Raw genomic sequence first — 19,049 nt, 5'->3', positions numbered from 1 at the left:
CAACTGCTGACAGTAACTTTTGATCCTCTCCATCCCACACCTCACTTTGTAAGAAAGGCAACAACTTCCTAACCTTTTCTTAAGCTCTCCCCTACAGCCATCCATGTCCCAACTTTTGTTCTGTCATTTGAGAATGTTATATAAATAAGAGCACAGAGTATGTGCCCTTCTGAGATCTTGAGCTTAATGCTCCTGAGATCCAAGTAAGTTAATGCAGATATCAACAGTTACTTCCTTTTGATTGCTGGGTAGTATTCCACAGTATAGATATACTACTCTTTTTTTTTTTTTTTTTTTTGGTGAGTAAGACTTGTCCTGAGCTAACATCTGCGCCAATCTTCCTCTATTTTATATGTGGTTCGCCACCTCAGCATGGCTGACAAGTGGTGTGGGATCTGAAACTGTAAATCCTGGGCTGTCAAGGCAGAGCGCACAAACTTAACCACTACGCCATGGGGCCAGCCCACTACAATTTGTTTAATCACTCATCTATTGCAAAAAATTTTGGTTCCTTCCAGTTTTTTACTATTACAAGTAATGCTACTATGGGCAATAATATACAGGTTTTTGCGTGAACCTAAGCTTCCATTTCTTTAGATGAATGCCCAAGAGTGAGACTACTGGGGCATAGGGTAAATGTACATTTAGTTCAAAGAGAATCTTTATTGAGATATAATTCATACACCATGTAAGACACTTTCCACAGCCAGTCCTAGACAACCACTAATCTGCTTTATCTATATATAAATTTGCCTGTTCTGGCTATTTCATATAAATGGATTCATACAATACAGCCTGGTCTATCGTGACTGGCTTTTCTCACTTAGCATGTTTACAAGGTTCATCCATGTTACAACATGTATAGGTAATTTATTCCCTTTTATTACCAAGATTCCATTGTACGAATAGACCACATTTTACTTATCCAATCATCAGCTGATAGACACTGGTTGTTTCCGCTTTTAGGTTATTATGAATAACGCCACTATAAACGTTAGCATGCAAGTTTTTGAGTGAATTTGTTTTCCTTTCTCTTTCGTACATACCTGGGTAGGGAATTGCTGGGTCATATGGTAACTCTACGTTTAACCGTGTTTAGTTTTTTTAAGAAACTGTAAAACTATTTTCCACAGTGGCTAACCTCTTACATTCCCATCAGCAATGCTGGTATGAGAGATTCTGTTCTCCACATCCTCACCAGCATTTGGCATTGTGACTTTTTAATTTTAGTTGTTCTGATAGGTGCGTAATACCTTGTCATGGTCTTAATTTGCATTTCCCTGGTGGCTAGAGATACCGAACATCTTTTCATGTGCTTATTCGCCATCTGTGTACCCTCTTCACTAAAATGTCTCTTCATGTCCTTTGCCGATTTTCTAATAGGACTGTCTAGGCTTTTACTGTGGAGATTTGAGTGTTCTTATGCATTCTTCATATGAGTTATTTGTCAGATATATGGGCTGCAAAGAGTTTCTCCCAGTCTATAACTTGTCTTTTTATCCTAACAGGGTTTTTCACAAAGCAAAACTTAAATTTTTATGAAATCCAATTGATCAATTATTTTTCTTCTATGGATCACAGAGTCATGTCCAAGAACTTTTCATCAATCCTAATTCCAAAAATTTTCTCCTGTTTTCTTCTTTAAATTTTAGTTTTATACTTTGTATTTTGGGTTAATATTTTTACAAGGTGTGAAGTTGAGATCAAAGTTTTTTTGCTAATAGTATCCAATTATTCCAGCACCATATGTTGAAGACTATCCATACCATGTTGAATTGAGAAAGTCTGACATCTTGGTCAAAAATCAACTGGCTATACTTACGTGGGATTATTTCTTGGCTCTCTAGTCTGTTCCACTGATCTACGTATCTATCCCCTCTGCCAATAACACAGTCTTGATTACTGTGCTGTCTTGAAGTCAATGAGTAATTCCTAGCATTTCGATTTTCTTCTAAATTGTCTTAGTATTCTAGTTCCTTTGCCTTCCCATATAAATTTAGAATAATCTTTTCCATATCTACAAAAATCTGGATGGCACTTTGATAGGACCTGTGTTTAAACTGTTCATCAATTTAGAGAGAACTGGTATCTTTATTATGTTAAGTTTTCCAATCTATGAACACCATTTATCTTTCAGTTTATTTAGATCATCTTTGATTTCTTTCCTCAGTTCTGTAGTTTTCCAGATGAAAGTTCTGCATATGTCTTCTCAAATTCACACTGAAGTTTATTTTTATTTTTTGACCACTTTTAAATATTATATTTTTATTTCTGTTTCCAAATGTTAATTGCTGCTATATAAAAATTCAATTGATTTTTGTGTATTGAGCTTGTAGCCTACATTCTTGTTGAACTCATTTATTAGTTCTAGGAGACTTTTTGTAGATTCTATGGCATTTTCGATGTAGACTACTATTTCATCTAAAAAAAGGACAGTTTCATTTCTTCCTTTCTGATCTGTATGCTTTTATTTCCTTTTCTTATTGATCTGGCTAGAAATTCCAATGCTATGTTGAATTGGAATAGTGACAGCAAAGATCTTCGCTTTGTTCTGATCTCAAGGTAAAAATATTCAGTCTCACACCATTTAAGTATTATGCTAGCTGTAGGTTCTTTTAAATATTCTTTATCTAGTTGAGAAAGTTCCCCTCTATTGTTTGTTTTCTGAGTTTCATGAATAATGAGTGTTGAATTTTGTCATAGGTTTCTTCTGTACCACTTAATATGATCGTGTAGCTTTTCTTTTTTATTCTGCTAACAGGCTCAGTTACACTGATGATTTTCAAATATTGATCCAACCTTGCATCCATGGAATAAACTCCACTTGGTCATGGTACATAAGCCATTCTCTGTTTGTTCTCTCATTTTGTGCTGTTTTCTTTTTTCTGCCTTCTTGTGGGTTACTTGAACATTGTTTAGAATTTCATTTTGATTTATCTATAGTATAGTTTCTGAATTTCTCTTTTGTATAACTTTTTTTAGTGGTTGCTCTAGGTATTACATTATATTTTCACAACTTACCAGTCTACTGATTATCAACATTTTACCAGTTCATGGTAAAGTGTAGAAAGCTTAACTTCCTCTATGTCCCTTTGTCTTCTCCCATTTATAACATAATCATCTTAAATATTTCCTCTACATACACTGAGAACCACATCAGACAGTTGTGCTTCAACCTTCAAACATAATTTAGAGGAGGAACATCTACCGAATTTACCAATATGTTTGCTCTTTCCATTGTCTGTTCTTCCTTCCTGATGTGCCCACATTCCTTATGTCATTTCCTTTCTGTCCGGAGAACTTTCTCCAACTATTACTTTAGGGTAAGTCTGCTGGCGACAAATCGTGTGAAGGACGTTTTCACTTGATATAAAATTCTGAGCTGACAGGATTTTTTCCTTCAGCACTTAAAAAATGTGCCACTGCTTCTGGCCTCCATGGTTTCCGATGAGAAGTTCACTGTCATTCAAATTATTTTCCACTATAGATATAGTGACACTTCTCTCTCGCTGCTTTTCTGTCTCTAGTTTTCAGAAGTTTGACTGTGATGTCTCTTAGCATGGATTTCTTTGAATTCATTCTGTCTGGGTTTCACTGAGCTTCTTGAATCTGTAGGTTTACTGTTTGCCAAATTTAGGAAATATTCAGGCAATATTTCTTCAAATATATTTTCAGCCCCACTGTCTTTCTCCTCTATTTCTGGGATTCTGATAACAAGAATGACAGGTCTTTTGTTGAAGTCCCACAGGTCCCTGAAGTTCTGTTTATATTTTTCCACTATTTTCTCTCTGTTGTTCAGACTGAGTAATTTCTATCATTCTATCTTCAAGTTCACGGATTCTTTTCTCTGTCCTCTCCATTCTGCTGTTGACCCAACCACTGGGTTGTTTATTTCACTTATTGTATTTTTCAGTTCTAAAATTTCCATTTGTTTCTTTTTTACATTCTGTATTTTCTTCCTGAGATTTTCTAAATTTCATTTGTTTCAAGTCTTAGTAATTGCTCATTGGAACAGTTTTACAATGGCTGCTTTAAAACCCCTGTCAAATCATTCTAACATCGGTGTCATCTCTGTGTTGCTGTCATGTGTCTTTTCTCGTTCAAGCTGAGATTTTCCCGGTTCTTCACGTGACAGGGGATTTTCAATTGAAGCCTCAATATTTGGGATAGTATGTTATCGGACTTGAGATCTGATTTAAATCTTCTATTACAGCAGGCCTCTGCTGACACTGCCACAGCAGGCAAAGAAGGGTGCTACCTTGTTTCTGCCAGGTGGATATAGAAAGTGGAGATGGACGTTACGGTTCCCCACTCAGCCTTCGCTGACCCTAGGCAGAGGTACTCCTCGCTACAACCGAGTGGGGTGAGGTCAGCCTCTCCCTTGGCATCCACTCCTACCACTCTGGCCAGGGGTGCCTCTTACTGCATCCTACATGGCCTCACTACCACCGGTGGTGGTGAAATCCCTGTATCTCTACTAGGTGTCCTCTGAAAGGAAGCAAGAAGAGGGACAGTGTTCTTTGTTGGCACTCAGTAGAGACACAAATCCCAGCTCCTCATCCACCCTTCTCTGGTACCACCCCAGCAGAGTGTTGCCTCAATACAGCTTGTCAAAGGTGAAAGTCTCGAGTCCTCATCCAGCCTTTGACAGTGAGGGTGGGCGTTGGAGCTGCAGTGTTTTCTAAGTGTTCGGTCTGGTGAGCTGTCCTTTTCTTGGTCTCTTGACTAGAGAGCAGGATTTTCTTGGGGCTTTTTGTCTGAGCTCTTTGGTGTTGCTGGGTTGCTGGCTTCTCCAGGTGCAAGTCTGGGATATATGAAGCAAAAAGAAAACCCAGGGAACTCAGCTCTTTGTCATTTCTCAGGTCCCAATACACCCAATCAGTCTACTTTCTTCTCTCCATCTTTCAGTCTTCTATTTCCTTTACATATAATGTCCACTGGTTTTAGGGGTACTTAGTGAGAGTAATAGGAAAAGTACATCCACTCCATCTTTCCATAAGTATAAAGCCAGAGATCATCTTTTATGTCTCAAATTATGTATGTGCAGGCCTTATTTTAAAATGGCAACAAGAAAGTAGGTCTTGCTTTACAACACACTAAAAACATTCAAATTAATCAATTAGTTTTCTGTGTTTAGGCTTAAAATTTTGAAATCCATTAATTTAAGTTATTAAAATTATTTATTTTCTGTAAGTTCTGCAAATAGACAAAATTCTCGAATCTAAGAAAAGGACAATTAAAAATAGGAATAAGATCATTCTCTTTTTTTTTCCTGAGGAAGATTGTCACTAAACCAACATCTGTGCCAATCTTCCTCTATTTTGTATGTGAATCACCACCACAAGATGGCTTGATGAGCGGTGTGTTAATCCGTGCCCAGGATCTGAACCCACGAACCCCGGGCTGACAAAGCAGAGTGCACAAACTTAACCAATATGCCCAAGGGCTGGCCCCAAGATAATTCTTTCTATCTCTAAAATTCTCATTTGTTTCCCCTTCCCTCACTTTTTTGGATATTCAATTTGTCAAAGCAAGTCACAAAGCCAACCCAGATTCAAGTTGAGGGCAAAAAGACTTCACTCTTGATGGGAGGAGAATGAGAAAGAAGTTGTGGCCATCTTTAATCCATCACACCTTATTTCACTTACAAATTTTGGTTATACCCTGAATAACCTTCTGATTCCCTAAACATATCAGTGAATGGAACTAAATAGTTTGGTCACTTCAAATATTTAGTGGAATAAAATAAATATAAATAATCCAATTAAATTAAACACCCACTCAGAGTAAAATCCACAGAAAAGCATAATGGTTAAGAACATGAGTTTTAGTGTCATACAAACCTGAGTCCCCCCAACTCTTCAAAAGTTTGGCTCTTCTTCATCCTGAAGCCTCAGCTTAAATGTTACCTCCTCAAAACGGCTTCCCTTACCACCACTAGATCACTTCATGATATTTACCCCATTTGTACTTAGATCTTATTTGCGATTTACTCACTTAATCAATGTTTCCCCCACTACACCATCACACCATGAGGCCTGGGACATAGCTAGTTGGGTTCACTACTGTCTTTATAGGGCCTACCACATTGCCTGACATAAATACATCCTCAAATATTTGATGAATGTATAAGAATGAATGCTCCATTTACGACTGACTAGCTATGTAACCTTGGTCAAGTTAATCACCTTCATAAGGCTTAATTTTGGCCTTTTTAAACCAGGGATAATTAACAGCATGTATTTTATTAAGTCATTCATCAAATGTATCCAAGTTCGTAGATGTGCTAGGTACTGGGAACATAGTAGTGAGAAAACAGACTTGGTCCCCAGCTTCAGGGTAGAGTTGAGTTGTAAAACAGACATCAAACACACAATCTCATAACTTATTACAAAAATTATAAATTATGATGAGTGCTATGAAAGAGATACATAAATATTATGAGAAGACCAGATATTAGCTAAAGAGTTAGGGAAGGCACTCTGAGAAACTGGCATTTAAACTGAGACTGAAGAATTAGTAAGAGCTAACCATGCGGAAAATGGAGAGGGGGAGTAGGTATTCTAAAAACAGGATGTGCCAATGCCCTGAGCTCCAAATGAGACTGGTTTATCAAAGGCATTAAAAAATAGGTAATGTAGGGGGCTGGCCCAGTGGCGCAAGTGGTTAAGTGCGCACGATCCACTGCAGTGGCCCGGGGTTCGCCGGTTTGGATCCCGAGCGCGCACCGACACACCACTTGTCAAGCCATGCTGTGGCGGCGTCCCATGTAAAGTAGAGCAAGATGGGCACGAATGTTAGCCAGTGCCAGTCTTCCTCAGCAAAAAAGAGGAGGATTGGCATCGGATGTTAGCTCAGGACTGGTCTTCATCACACACAAAAAAATAAATAAATAAATAAGTAAAATAAAAAATGGAATCAACTTACCTTTCAAAAAAAAAAAATAGGTAATGTGGCTACAACATAGAACAATAGAATGATGTGCAATAAGCAGGAGACAGAGGCTTAGATTCTGTTCTTTTATGGTTAGATTTTATCCTAAAATAAAATAGGAAGCCAGTTAAATGTTTTTAAGCAAATAAGTGGCACTTGCATTAAAAATCACTCTGGGACGTCAGTGTCATGGCGGAGTGAGCTTTTCCGTAAACTCTTCCCCTGATAAGATACAACAAAAGGAACAGTCACAGACCAACAACGGAATCCTAGACAGTGAAAAGCAAGATCGGAAAGATCCACACTGCGGCACATCTGAGAGTGGAACGTGCTGGGCCCCCAGAGGAAGTAAGGAGAGTTAAGGAGAAATCCTCTCCCTCCCCATCAGATCAGCGATCCCGGTCTGCACAGCTCCCAGAGAGGGGACAGGGGCAGCCCTCTGCGGGGAAACCGTAGCTCTTTGGGCTTTCTCAGCCAGTGGGAACCTCCCACACAGAGGACTGAGAACTGCTACGGGGTACCATCAACATCTGACCACCCCAGGAGTGTGGATAAGGAGGGGCGAGCGAGAAGCCCCTCACGCCAGGGACCCAGCAGGCAAAAGAGAGAGCACCCCCACCCCCCCCACAAACCGGACCCTGCAGCTCAGCCGACCAGACCAGACCCAGCGACCGGTGGATCGCAGCCAATAGCTGCGGCAGAGCGCAGGGGTCTCAGATTACACAGCCCTTTACCCCCACAGAGTGGCAGCAGGTGGAAACTGCAACCAGATATTTCCAGGATGAGGAAAAACAAAGCCAATACAGGAACTACAATGGAAAGATACATGAAATCACCAGGCCAGAAGGAAAATGACAAGCACCCAGAAACCAACCCTGAAGACACAGAAATCCATAACCTAAACGACAGAGATTTCAAAATAGCTATCATAAAAACACTCAACGAAATATGAGACAACAAAGACAAACAATTCAATGAGATTAGGAGTTTCTTCACAAAAGAGATTGAAATCATAAAGAAAAACCAATCAGTGCTGATGGAGATGAAGAACACAATGGAGGAGATAAAGGAGAATCTAGAATCTTTAAAGAACAGAGCTGACAATATGGAGGAAAGAATTAGCATTATAGAGGATAGGAATACAGATATGCTCCAGATGGAAGAGGAGGAAGAACTAAGACTAAAAAGAAATGAAGAAAGTCTCCGAGAAATATCTGACTCTATTAGCAAATGTAACATAAGAATTATAGGTATTCCTGAGGGAGAAGAGAGGGAAAGAAGAACAGAGAGCCTATTCAAGGAAATAATAGCTGAGAATTTCCCAAATCTGGGGAAGGAGCAGGAAATACCAGCAAGCGAAGCCAAGAGATTACCTAAATACCTCAACAGGCAAAGGCCCACTCCAGAACATGTAGTGGTAAGGCTGGCCAAAGTCAATGACAAAGAAACAATATTAAGGGCAGCTAGACAAAAACAAAAAATAACATACAAAGGAACTCCCATCAGGCTCTCAGTGGATTTCTCAACAGAAACTTTACAGGCTAGGAGAGACTGGAATGATACATTCCAAATACTGAATGACAAAAACTTTCAGCCAAGAAGACTCTATCCAGCAAAAATATCCTCCAAATATGATGGAGAAATAGTAACTCTCCCAGATTAACAAAAGCTAAGGGAATTCATGGCCACGAGACCCCCACTACAAGAAATACTCAAGAAGGCCCTCAGGCCTGAAAAAAAGAAGAAAAAGGGAATACAAAGCTTGGACCAAGGAGAAAAATAGGTAGACAAACTCAGAAAAAGAACAGATCTTTACCGGAATAGGTTAGCAACCACTTAAATACCAAAATCAAAGACCAAAGGAAGAAATTCACCAAAAACAAATCTAACCTCATCACTGTAAACGCACACCCACAACACAAGATAGAATAAGGTATAACAAGAATGACTTAGAAGGGGAAGAGGAAAGTGATTAAATTGACAAGGAAATAGGAGGCCATCAGATAATGGACTATCTCATACACAAGATTTTTGACACAAACTTCAAAGTAACCACTAAACAAATAATCAAAACAAAATCACATGATAAACAAAGAGAAAACTAGAAGAGTCATAAGACAGAACAACCAAACTGAATTGGCAGTCTGAAACAAATGGGACAAGAAACAAAGGAAATGCAAAAGAACCAGAAAATAAGTGACAAAACAGCAACATTAAGCCCTCATGTATCAATAATTACCCTAAATGTAAATGGATTGAACTCTCCAATCAAAAGATACAGAGTGGCAGGATGGATTAAAAAGCAAGACCCAACAATATGCTGCCTCCAGGAAACACATCTCAGCTCTAAAGACAAGCACAGGCTCAGAGTGAAAACATGGAAGACAATACTCCAAGCTAATCGCAAACAAACGAAAGCAGGTGTTGCCATACTCATATCAGACAAAGTAGACTTCAAGACAAAACAGGTTAAGAGAGACAAAGAAGAGAAATATATAATGATAAAAGGGACACTCCACCAAGAAAGTATATCACTTATAAATATATATATGCACCCAACATAGGAGCACCAATGTACATAAAACAACTATTAACAAACCTAAAAGGAGACATTAACAACAACACAATAATAGTAGGGGATCTTAATACCCCACTTACATCAATGGATAGATCATCCAGACAAAAAGTCAATAAAGAAATAGTAAACTTTAATGAAAGACTGGACAAGATGGACCTAGTAGACATATACAGAGCACTCCATCCAAAAACAGCTGACTACACATTCTTCTCAAGCACGCATGGAACATTCTCAAGGACAGACCATATGTTGAGAAACAAAGCAAGCCTCAATAAATTTAAGAAGATTGAAATCAGAACAAGCATCTTTTCAGACCATAATGCTATGAAATTGGAAATCAACTATGAAAAAAAAAACTGGGAAAGTGACAAAAATGTGGAGATTAAGCAACATGCTACTGAACAACCAACGGATCACTGATGAAATTAAAGGAGAAATCAAAAACTATCTGGAAACAAACGAAAATGAAAATATGCCATACGAAACCATAGGATGCAGCAAAAGCAGTCCTGAGAGGGAAACTCATAGGGATACAAGTCCACCTTAACAAACAAGAAAAAGCCCAAATAAGCAACCTTAAATTACACCTAACAGAACTAGAAAAAGAAGAACAAACAAAGCCCAAAGTCAGCAGAAGGAGAGAAATAATAAAAATCAGAGCAGAAATAAATGAAATTGAGACCAAAAAAACAGTAGAAAGGATTAATGAAACAAAGAGCTGTTTATCTTCTCAAAGAAGATAAACAAAATCGACAAGCCCCAGGCTTACTAAGAAAAAAAGAGAAAAGTCTCAAGTAAATAAAATTAGAAATGAAAGAGGAGAAATTACAATGGATACCACGGAAATACAAAGGATCATAAGAGAATACTATCAGAAATTATATGCCAACAAATTGGACAATCTAGAAGAAATGGATAAATTCTTAGACTCATACAACCTCCCAAAACTGAACCAAGAAGAAATGGAGAATCTGAATAGACCAATCACAAGTAAAGAGACTGAAATAGTAATCAAAAACCTCCCAAAAAATAAAAGTCCAGGACCAGATAGCTTCTCTGGTGAATTTTACCAAACATTCAAAGATTTAATACCCATCCTTCTCAAACTATTCCAAAAAATAGAAGAAGACGGAACACTTCCTAAATCATTCTACGAGGCAAACATCACCCTGATACCAAAGCCAGATAAAGACAATACAAAGAAGGAAAATTACAGGCCAATATCGCTGATGAACATAGATGCAAAAATCCTCAACAAAATATTGGCTAACCGAATACAGCAATACACTAAAAAGATCATACACCATGATCAAGTAGGATTTATACCAGGCACGCAGGGATGGTTCAACATCCGCAAATCAATCAACGTGATACATCACATCAACAAAACAAAGAATAAAAACCTCATGGTCATCTCAATAGACGCAGAGAAGGCATCTGACAAGATACAACATCCATTTATGATAAAAATTCTCAACAAAATGGGAATAGAAGGAAAGTACCTCAACATAATAAAGGCTATTTATGACAGACCCACAGCCAACATCATACTCAATGGGGAAAGACTGAATGCCGTTCCTCTGAGAACAGGAAGGAGGCAGAGCTGCCCACTCTCACCACTCCTGTTCAACACAGTACTGGAGGTTTTGGCCAGAGCAATTAGGCAAGAAAAAGGAATCCAAATAGGTAATGAAGAAGTGAAACTCTCACTATTTGCAGATGACATGATTTTATATACAGAAAACCCTAAAGAATCAGTTGGAAAACTATTAGAAATAATCAACAACTACAGCAAAGTCGCAGGGTACAAAATCAATCTACAAAAATTAGTTGCATTTCTGTATACTAATAATGAACTAACAGAAAGAGAGCTCAAAAAGATAATACCATTTACAATTGCATCAAAAAGAATAAAATAGGGGCCGGCCTGGTGGCGCAAGCGGTTAAGTGCGCGCGCTCCGCTGGGGCGGCCCGGGGTTCGCTGGTTCGGATTCCGGGCGCGCACCGACGCACTGCTTGGCAAGCCATGCTGTGGCGGCATCCCATATAAAGTAGAGGAAGATGGGCACAGATGTTAGCCCAGGGCTGTCTTCCTCAGCAAAAAAAAGAGGAGGATTGGCGGATGTTAGCACAGGGCTGATCTCCTCACAAAAAAAAAAAAAAAAAAAAAAAAAAAGAATAAAATACCTAGGAATAAATCTTACCAAGGAGGCGAAAGACCTATACAATGAGAACTACAAGACATCATTGAAAGAAATCAATGATGACATACAGAAATGGAAAGATATCCCATGCACGTGGACTGGAAGAATAAACATAGTTAAGATGTCTATATTACCTAAAGCAATCTACAGATTCAATGCAATCCCAATCAGAATCCCAATGACATTCTTCACGGAAATAGAAAAAAGAATACTAAAATTCACATGGGGCAACAAAAGACCCTGAACAGCTAAAGCAATCCTAAGAAAAAAGAACAAAGCAGGAAGCATCACAATCCCTGACTTCAAAACATACTACAAAGCAATAGTAATCAAAACAGCATGGTACTGGTACAAAAACAGACACACAGATCAATGGAACAGAACTGAAAGCCCAGAAATAAAACCACACGTATACGGACAGCTAATTTTCGACAAAGGAGCTAAGAACATACAATGGAGAAAGGAAAGTCTCTTCAATAAATGGTGTTGGGAAAACTGGACAGCCACATGCAAAAGAATGAAAGTGGACCATCTGCTATCGCCATTCACAAAAATTAACTCAAAATGGATCAAAGACCTGAAGGTGAGACCTGAAACTATAAAACTCATAGAAGAAAATATAGGCAACACACTATTTGACATTGGTCATAAAGGAATCTTTTCAGATGACATGCCTACCCAGACTAGGGAAACTAAAGAAAAAATAAACAAGTGGGACTTTATCAGATTAAAGAGCTTCTACAAGACAAAGGAAACCAGAATCAAGATGAACAGACAACCCACCAGCTGGGAGAGAATATTTGCAGACATACATCTGACAAGGGGTTGATCTCCACAATATATAAAGAACTCACACAACTGAACAACAACAAAACAAACAACCCGATCAAAAAATGGGCAGAGGAAATGAACAGACACTTTTCCAAAGAAGATATACAGATGGCCAATAGGCACATGAAAAGATATTCAACATCATTAATCATCAGGGAAATGTAAATCAAAACAACACTAAGATATTACCTCATGCCCGTTAGAATGGCTATAATCACCAAGACAAAAACAACAAATGTTGGAGAGGATGTGGACAAACAGGAACCCTCATACATAGCTGGTGGGAATGCAAACTGGTGCAGCCTCTATGGAAAATGGTATAGAGATTCCTCAAAGAATTAAAAATAGAGATACCTAGAGATATGATCCAGCCATCCCACTACTGGGAATCTATCCAACGAACCTGAAATCAACAATCCAAAGAGGTTTATGCACCCCTATGTTCACTGCAGCATTATTCACTATAGCCAAGAAGTGGAAGCAACCTAAGTGTCCCTCGACTGACGAATGGATCAAGAAAATGTGGTGTATATATACAATGGAATACTACTCAGCCATAAAAAAAGACAAAATTATCCCATTTGCAACAACATGGATGGGCCTGGAGGGTATTATGTTAAGTGAAGTAAGCCAGGTAGAGAAAGACAAACACTGTACGATCTCACTCATATGTGGAATATAAACCAACACATGGACAGAGAAAACTGTATTGTGGTTACCAGGGGCAATGGGGGTGGGGGGTGGGCACAAGGGGTGAAGGGAGACATATATATGGTGATAGACAAGCAAAAATGTACAACCCAAAATTTCACAATGTTAAAAACTATTAAAACATCAATTAAAAAAAAAATCACTCGCTGCTATGTGAAAAATACAAGGAAAGAGCAAATGACTGGGGATTGGGAAGCCAGTTAGGAAATCATTGAAGTAGTCTAGGCAATAAATGATGATAGTTAAGATCAGAGGGTAGATGAATGGATTGCGGGGGTAGGCGGGGAAGAAGAGAGAGGTCTCAAGGACAGCCCTCATTTCTGAGGTAAGAGGTAGGTGAAACAGAGGTCAGATTATTGAGATGAGGTAGCAGATTTGGAGAAGAAATCAAGAACTAAATATTGAACATATTACGTTTGCAATGCCTTTCAATTTCTAAAATACAAGGAGGCAGGGGGTAAACAGGTCCAGAGATGAAAAGAGAATTGGGCTGTATTTATAAATCTGGGGCTCCAGATCCAATGCCTTACCATAGTATTCTTCTTTGCAAGAAGGAAAAGAAAAGTTCATAATGAATGTTACTGGCAGAAACAGGCAACATAAAATAAAACTGACAGTCCCTTAAATAACACATGGAAAATTTATTTCTGACTGAAAAAATGACAAAACAAATCTTTTTGTTGAAATTTAGATCTGAAAATTTTGAGCTATAGAAATTAGAGATGACTGAAATAAAAGCATAAAGAAAAACTTGCAATGGCAGAATCTGTAATTGGTAAAATTTTATACAAACAAAAAAAGATTATACTGATATTAAACTTGACAAATCTGACTATAACAAATCTATATTGTTAAAAAATTCATATGATCCCACTGAAGAGCATTTCACTAATTTTTTTAATGGAAACATTTAGACACTACTCAACTGTACCATATACAAAAATTGGCCAAGAAATCAAACTGCAATGGAATCTTACCAAGTAATTATAGTCTTCATAAAAATATAGAAAGGCAGACACAATTCTTTTTCAGTGATTTACACATATTAAATAACTTCAGAAAGTATCTCAGTTGTCCAAGTCGTTAACATAGCGACTTACCATAGTTACCTTGCAGGTTATGAAGTATGTTTTGTAAAGGAAAGAAAACATCAAAACTCTGTGACAGCTGTCCTGACAGCGCCTCAGAGAAATAAGGAGACTTCACCTTTAGACATTTAAATCAAGCAAATAAAACAGTAAAGAGCTTCTCTTTCTTCTCTTAAAAACTTTGTCAGTAGAAACATTCTGCTAAGTATAAACCAGAAAGCTAATATATTCTAAAGATTCTACAAGTTGGTTATATAAAGTGCAAAAATTGCAATATCAACCTTCCTATCACCTCAAAGTTGTAGGTTTTGGAATCACTGATTTTCTCTCTTAAGTATCACACCACTGGGTATACTTCAGACTCCATATCTTCAGTAGGAAATAAACAGTTTTCTTCACAAGTAATTTAAAATCCTCACCTGCTCCCTTTCACTGAGCCTTTAACACCTCCCTCATCCCCATGAACCAAATGGTGTTGGTCTGGGCTTTGCCTGCTTTTGTTTGACACTTCACAAAACCGTCGATACACTCGTAACCTTTTCCCATTGCCCAATTTCCAACCAAATATACACATTTCACTTATGAATTACAGTCACGTGCTGCGTATCGGCGTGTCTGTCAACGACAGACCACATATATGATGGTGGTCTCGTAAGATTAGCACCACATAGACTAGATGTGTAGTTGGCTATACCATCTAGGTTTGGGTAAGTACACTCTATGATGTTCACACAACGAAAACGCCTGAGGACGCCACTTCTCAGAACGTATTCCCGTCGTTAAGTGACCCACGACTGTATAAATCTGGAAGAGGTTTTGGTTCCTCCAAACCTGGCATCAAATGGAGATTTTCCACACTCAGTGATTTTACCTTTTAGTAACTTTCTAAACCCTATGAAGTCATACCTCAAAGATGGGTTCATAATACCTCTGCCATACACCATGTTATCGACACTAAAAGATTATCTGGCTAATTCAAGTTTTGCCTCTTTCTCTAATTTCTCCCGCTATAGTCCACCAATCTTTCAAAATTAAATCTTTAGGTTCCCCTAGTTCTAACTTCTTCTAAATTTCTTCTTTGTTTTGTGTTAATCTATCACGACTTTTTCTCCTGAAACTTTTTTAAAATTTTACTCTTGTCTCTTCATTCACATCTTCCACCTTTTCCTCAGCAGTCTTCACTGGTCCCACCAACATTTCCTTCCTTTTACACCTTCACCTCAGGCCATGGGTCAGGGTTAGTAAAAATCTTATGTGAATGTTTGATAACAAGTTTAGGGTTTTTTCAGGTTGATATCATGGAAAGAGGGGCAAGGAAGTTGCAGGTGTCTGTCAAAGGAATACTGAAACGATGTAGCATGGAATCTAACCTAGACAAGGAAGGAAGTGCAAACAGAAAGAACTAACGGAGAGATCCTAATGGATGGGCAGGTCTACCTGAGGTGGAAGAACTACTACAAAGGGTTGCTGTGACCCTGAAACGGATCAGTGAAATAGAGCCACTAATACTCACAACACCCCTGTAAGGTATAGTTCCCAAATATTTAACAGGCTAAACACTTTAGTAAATTGGTCCTAGAACTGTAAAGAGAAAGAAAACTTCTGCACTCTAAAAATAAGCTGCTTTAACCACTATGCACTTTTCACTTAAATATAAACTAAAAACAGAAGGCTGAAATTCCAAAAGATGATTATTTTCCTTCAAAAAAGTCATACTAATCCAATATGCTAGGGCAGATCACTACATGAAACAGAAGATTCATATGAATAAAACGTCCTGCTTTTTTAAAAACATTTTATTTTCAAGAAAGTACAAATAGTCCCCTCCACAAATCCAACTTTCCTATCCTATCATTCAAAGAAATGGATTTAATATCAATTCTACTTCCGTCCAACTCACGTGCTCTACTTACATGCTGCCACGGGCATATCACCCTACATACAAAACATCACTCACAGTTTCAGGTCCAGGGGAACTGGTAAACATTTTGCTTTTAGCAACAGACAAATACTTGCTTAAGTAGTAGTTAATTTCATGAATGTTAATCACATGTAAACGACTGGTAAAAAGATACAATTTGCATATAGCATTTAAACACACTTCCACAAGAAGTTCAATCAAGTTTTTCACAACATTCTACTGGGAAAGCTCTGTTACCTGAATTCCTGGCGGGCTAAACACCAAACTCAACTGCTGCCTCTCAACGGAGAGGCAACCTCAAAAGTCTGTCATCAGTCTTACCCTGCTTAATCTGTTCTGTCACAGATCCAGATGAGGGCATCGAATGCATGCTTAGCGATTCCGTGAAGGACACTGAACTGGGGGCGTCACTAGTAGGAAAATAACAACCAAGAGTTTCTAAAGATCTCAAGAGTTAAAAGCATGAGCTCAAATCAAGGAAGAAATTTAATAAACGCGAAATTCTGTCCTCAGCAAGACCAAGACAGGAGAATTCACGGAGCTCTCAGTAGCACCTCGGGGGAAGGGTGCTTAAGGGTGTCAGCTCAGGCAAGTGCAAATCAAGTGACCCGTCTAACCAAGCTAGCCAAAAAGAGGCACTAAAGGGGCTGAGACAAAAGGAAGGAAGCACACTTCCTAAAGCTCTCCAGCGCCCAGCACTCGGCAAGAATGGGCGGCACATATCACAACCTCCTCAACAACAAAACGAGGCTGGGAAATGGAGACGCGGAAAGTTCCCCGCCCGAGGTCGCACCGCTGTTCTCCAAAGCGGCCAGCGCCCACGACCCTACCGTGTCCTTGGGCAGTGAGAACAGATAGGCGGGGCCCAAAGCCAGGGGCGGCAGCCGCTGCCTCAGACACCGCGTCCACCCTTCACGGGGCCCTGGAGAGACCGGCAGCGGAGCGGGCGCTACCGAGACAGCGAGGGCGCGTGCGGAGAGCTCTCGAGAGGAGGCGAAGGCAGCCCGTCTACCGGCGGCGGATCAGCCGCGGGCACGCGCGCGAGGTCACAACCCCGAGGCCGGCATGCCGGGCCTGAGGGGCGCCGCCTGACCCTGTCAACCACACTCCCCGACGGCCGGCGCTCTCCCGGGCCGGGCGGGCGCAGGAGCGCCGTGGAGAGGCTCGTCACCGGGCCCCTCGCGCGGGCCCCGGCCTCGGGCCGCCAGGTCCGCGGTCTCCCGGGACGGCTAACGGCGCACGCTGCACGCCTCGCCGCCCGGACCCGGGCCTCCACCGACGGCAGACCGCAGGGTCGCGGGGTCGGGGTCAGAGGGCGAGGGGTCGGAGGGGAATCGGGGCCGGGCGGGCGGGGCGGCCACCCCCACAAGCACGCCCCGACCCCGGGCGAGGCCGCTGCCGCCTCCACCGGGGCTGCTCGTCCCGGGCGGAAGATGGCTGCCCGCACTCACCTGTCACGCCGCCGCCGAGCCCGCCGCCGCACACCGCCAGCCGGGCCGTGCGCTGCCGCCCGCCGGACCCCAGCCACACGGCGCCCGGGACGGACGCAGAGACGCAGATCACCGAGTCTCCGCCCTGATGCGGCCCCGCCACCCGGCAGCCCGACGCCCCGCACTTCCGGCGCCGGCGGAAGTCCCGGCCTCGCCTCGCCCGCAGGCTGCCGGGAATTCCGTCCCGGCCTCCGGCCCACGACGGCGCCACCGGAAGTTCTGCCCGCGGCCCCCGCTCCGCTCCTGTGATAAACGGAAGTCCTGCCCGGCCTCCGCGCAACGCCCGGGCCGCCGGAAGCCCCGCCTCGGCCTCTGCTGCACTTCGTCCGCGCCGGCGGGGCCCGGGACACACGGCGAGCCCTTGTCGGTCGTGGCGCGGCGGAATCGCCACAGCGCTCCTCAGTCCCTGTGACTGCCCGGCCCCGCCCCGCGGGCTCGGCGCTTGTCTGAGGACCCGCGGGGGCCGAGCTGTGGTTCAGGGAGGCGCCGAGGGTGGGGCGCTCGGAGGGAGCCCCGGCCCCCGGTGCTGAGGAAGCCGCCGCGACCCCCAGGACCCGCAGGCGCGGCCGCAGGGTACTCACGGCGGGTCCCGCGGGCCTCCATCGGTCCCAGGACGCGCCGGCTCAGGTCCGGAAGCGGGAGACGCCTGGACTCGAGCCCGCGCACGGCCCGACCGCGGGCCCGTCAGGACCTGCAGGCCTGGCCGCCTGCGAGCGGTGTGGGCCGCGAGCCGCCTTCCCGCGGGTCTGGGAGTGAGGCTTCTGCGCCGGAGCGCTGGAGCTAGAACTATTAATATTTCAGCTTATCTGCAGAAGATGACTCATCCACTTTCCTTTCTGAAGTATTTGCTCACTATTGGCTAAAAAGAAAAAACAAAATCAGCTGCTCACTGCAAAAGGTGGGACTCCAGCGGCCTTCTTGTCTTGGATCTAGGTTGGAAAGAGGACGTCGAGGCTGGAGTCCTCCTGTGAACGACCATTCTCGGCTTTACAGACAACTCCACTGGGCGTTTAAAGCTCTCCTAGAGTAAATCAAAAGCAGGGAAGCATTTTTCTTCTATATGGGTCAACATTCTTGCTCCTTCCTTTGAAAAATAAAGCTCAGCTTTCGAATTCAAGAAGCGCTGATTGTTTCCCGAGAAACGAACGTATTTGGGGATTTAAATAACCAAAAAGTATGTAGAATAAAACATGAAGTTATTTCTGCATTAAGTATAATAATAGAAGCTTATCACTAGAAACAATTGTGCAATATGAGCTAAGAATTTCAAATTTTTGGAGGCAGACATTCCAG

General features: G+C 41.5%; 1 protein-coding gene across 7 annotated transcripts in view; it reads right to left on the bottom strand.

The window, feature by feature from the left end:
- The window catches only part of WDR37 (WD repeat domain 37), a 71,511-nt gene extending 53,094 nt beyond the window's left edge, over positions 1–18,417 (bottom strand). For 4 of the 7 annotated variants that reach the window (XR_009216972.1, XM_058532338.1, XM_058532343.1 and 1 more), the window contains exon 1: positions 17,718–17,783. The gene's annotated coding sequence lies outside the window, so the exon portion shown is untranslated. Of the gene's footprint in view, positions 1–6,927; positions 7,039–16,587; positions 16,677–17,717; positions 17,784–18,337 lie in introns of those variants that run through there. The other 3 variants (XM_058532341.1, XM_058532340.1, XM_058532339.1) reach the window with 3 other exon arrangements.
- Between the last annotated feature and the right edge of the window lie 632 nt (positions 18,418–19,049).

This window comes from Diceros bicornis, chromosome 36 (genome assembly GCF_020826845.1).
Source record: "Diceros bicornis minor isolate mBicDic1 chromosome 36, mDicBic1.mat.cur, whole genome shotgun sequence".
NCBI classification, from domain to species: Eukaryota; Metazoa; Chordata; class Mammalia; order Perissodactyla; family Rhinocerotidae; genus Diceros; species Diceros bicornis.
Note: the sequence above shows the minus strand (reverse complement) of the source record. Positions and strands in the feature narration are given on the sequence as shown.